Below are 3,961 nucleotides of genomic sequence, written 5' to 3'. Positions count from 1 at the left end.
CAATTAGCAGATCTCCCAGAATCAACAGCTTAATCATGAGGTGGGATTAGGCTGGTAATGATGGTAAATCATCTAACAGACTGGTGAAGAGCCTTGATAACTTTACCACACAAAAAAGTGAAGGTCAAATAATTCAGCTAGCTCACTGGCACTCAGTGCTCCTGGGCAGGGTTCAAAGTATGCTTTGGAGTAACATTAAAAAACAAGGATGGATTTGTTTGCTGTCCCACTCCACAATACTCTTAAGGCTGTAGGTTACTAATACCATGGTTTCAGTTGCTTCTATTTCCCTAGTACTACTCTTAGTGTCTTTAAATCTTTGCGTTGTCTCTTATGAAATGGTATTGAGAATAGGTGTAGTGTGAACAATTAAGAAGTGGAGGGAAGAAATCCACATCTGTAAGTAGCAAATACTTTGAAGGATAAAGTGCCTTCCCAAATCCGACTATCATATGCTTGACACAAATCTAATACACGTCCAACTACCAATCAACATTTCCTGTCATTATTCCCTTCAAAGGGCCACCGTTTGCAAACTTCTCCATGCTAGTGATACCACAGAAGGAGAGATAAGTTATGGGATTGGCTCTTCGGGTAGCGTTTTATGTCTTCTTTTTCACACTCTATTCAATCGGTTTGTGGTCCAAATAGAATGGCCATAAAGGATTCTAAGGCCTATTCAAAATCCCTCTATACGTACTTGGGTTATGGACCTTAAATGCTGTTACTCTCTACTGATAATGCTTCCTCAATAACAGACATGGTTGTTCCAAGTTCCATAAAACCATAGAGTCTACACTGTCATTCAGCACCGGGACATGTATGGAAGTGTTGAATCACTGAAGTGTAAACTGGCAACTTGAATTACAACAAAAACTTAAAAATGTAAACATAACTAAACATTGAAAAAATTAAAAAAATCAACTGTCATTAGAGTTCCAGTTTCAGTATGGTGGTATTAACCACCTTTCGCCATCTTTGAAGCATCTATAAACAACACTGGATGAAAAAAAAGAAAAGCCTCAAAACTAGCTGAGGATACTAGAGAGTAAGCAAAGGCAAGCATTTGGTGGAGGAGAGACAAAATTTGAAGAAGTGGCCAGGCAGAGTGGGGATAAATTTTTCTGGGTTTTGTTTGTTGTTTTTGCCCCCTTCGTCCCTGGAAATGGCCACAATTGCAGAACAGTACAGGTGGCTCAAAATGAAGTGGATTCTTTCATCCCCAGATGGTACTGGTAAACACAGCATTTTCAGCATAATTTACTCCATTTGGCTGGAAGATGGCCATGGTGTCCTTTCATGATCAAAAGACGTATTTAAATTTAACAAAATTTACGTATTCACCAGAACAGGCAGTCTGAGGAATTTACCATGTGCTTGGCAAAGGGGACTCCATTATAAACAAAAAATTCGCATGAAATGGTAATAATATATTTGCATCATATGGTAATTCAGAATGAAATTCACATCAATCTCACTCCTCCTTTTCACAACCCTTTCAGATAAGCCTCGGCATGTGCTTCTTTTCCCCGATTTGTCATCATAAAAAATATGGAACAATTTTCAAAAAAAGAAATTCCTCTTGAAGTGGTGAGGAAGCCGAAGGGACTCGTTTAGAAAGACTCCATCATGAGCAAAGAACCATCCCCATTTGGGGCATGGTAGGCTATCACTGCATCTGGATCCCTGGGTTTAGCCTCACATCCAGACCTCTTTCTGGAGCCATTCAGAGGAACAATTTGGGTGGATTGGAATGGGGTAACTGTTACCACCAGGATGTTAAAGAACTAAAAGAAAAATTAAGTAATCCCCCTGCCCTAGAAATTCCCTTTCCTCTTTCTCCACCTTCTCCTCGTGTTCTTTCCGAATTTTAGCCATTCTGAAGGGTGTGAGGTGATATCTCATCGTAGCTTTGATTCGTAGTCCCCAATGATGAGTGATGTTGAACATCTTTCCATGTGTCCTATAGTCATTTATAGGATCAGAAAGAAAGTCTACTCATGCTTTCTGCCCATTTTTTAACAGATTATTTGGTTTTGGGATGTTTTGCTTCATAAATTCTTTACTTATTTTGGATATGACCCTTTACCCCATGTGTCATTTCCAAATATTTTCTCCCATTCTAAAGGTTACCTTTAAATTTTGTTGATTGTTTCCTTGGATGTTCAGAAGCTTTTTATCTTGATGAAGTCCCAATAATTTATTTTTGCTTTTCTTTCCCTTGCCTCAGACAACATATCTAATAAGAAGTTGCTACAGTCAATGTCATTTACAAGAGCCTTTTATCCTATACGTAGGGGAAAGAAGAGGAATCACTTTGGGTGTCCTAACCCAAAAACTGTGGCCTGTTCTCACACAGGCAATCTCTCTCTCCAAACAGATAGACCCAGTAGCAGAGGGTGGCCAGGATGTTTTCGAGTAATAGTTGCAACTGCCTTGCTAGTTGAAGAAGCTAATAAACTTACTCTGGGACGGCATCTGGATGTTATGACCCCACATCAAGTTCAAGGAGTTTTAGAGCCCTAAGGACATCAGCGGCTAAGTGGAAGGAGATTAATAAAATAACAAGCCCTTCTTCTTGGCACCCCGATATAACCCTCAAGGTGTGTCAAGACTTCAACCCAGATACTCTATTGCCTGACAAAGACAATAAAGAACTTCTAATCCACTCTTGTAAGAACAGTATACAAGTATAGTCAAGTAGGCCTGTCTTAAAGAATAAATCTCTGTCTAATCCAGAGGCTGACTGGTTTATAGATAGAAGCAGTTGTATGCATACAGCAATAAGGAAAGCTTGATATAAAATTTATCATTGTGCAGGATGTAATCAAGGGCAAACCACCTCCTCATATTTTAGGACAAGAGGCTAAACTAACTGCTTTAATTTAAGCACTACAATTAGGCAGTTAACATTCAATATATATACTGATTCTAAATATGGTTTCTTGGGGGTGCCTGGGTGGCTCAGTCTGTTGAGCCTCTGAGTTTGGTTCAGATCACGATCTCGCAGTTTGTGGGTTCGAGCCCCACATGGGCTCTGTGCTGACAGCTTAGAGCTTGGAGCCTGCTTTGGATTCTGTGTCTCCCTCTTTCTCAGCCCCTCTCCTGCTCATGCTCTATCTCTCTCTCTCTCTCTCTCTGTCAAAAATAAATAAACATTAGGGGAGTTGGAGGGAATATGGCAGCGTAGGAGGACGCTGGGCTCACCTCGCATGCTGCTGATCACTTAGATTCCACCTACACCTGCCTAAGAACCCAGAAAACCGCCAGAGGATTACCAGAACGGAGTCTCAAGAGCCAAGCGCAGACGAGAGGCCCACGGAAGAGGGTAGGAAGGGCAGCGAGGAGGTGTGCGCTCCACGGACTGGTGGGAGGGAGCCGGGGCGGAGGGGCAGCTCGCCGGCCAAGCAGAGCCCCTGAGTCTGGCTGGCAAAAGCGGAGGTGCCTGACGGACTGTGTTCCGACAGCAAGCGCAACTTAGCATCTGGGAGGTCATAAGTTAACAGCTCTGCTCAGAAAGCGGGAAGGCTGGAGGACAAAGGGAGGGAGAGCTGCTGAGCCCCCGGACGGCAGAGCTTAGCTTGGCGGGGAACAAAGGCGCTCGCCAGCACCATCTCCCCCACCCATCCCCCAGCCAAAATCCCAAAGAGAACCAGTTCCTGCCTGGGAACTTACTTGCTCCCCACAAACACCCAACTCTGTGCTTCTGCGGAGCCAAACCTCCGGCAGCGGATCTGACTCCCTCCCGCTGCCACAGGGCCCCTCCTGAAGTGGATCACCTAAGGAGAAGCGAGCTAAGCCTGCCCCTCCTGCCCCCGTGCACCTTGCCTACCCACCCCAGCTAATACGCCAGATCCCCAGCACCACAAGCCTGGCAGTGTGCAAGTAGCCCAGACGGGCCACGCCACCCCACAGGGAATCCTGCCCCTAGGAGAGGGGAAGAGAAGGCACACACCAGTCT

Source organism: Panthera pardus, unplaced genomic scaffold (genome assembly GCF_024362965.1).
Source record: "Panthera pardus isolate Hobbes unplaced genomic scaffold, ASM2436296v1 HiC_scaffold_181, whole genome shotgun sequence".
NCBI lineage: Eukaryota > Metazoa > Chordata > Mammalia > Carnivora > Felidae > Panthera > Panthera pardus.
The sequence above is the reverse complement of the archived record's forward strand: the minus strand, read 5'-3'. Positions refer to the sequence as shown.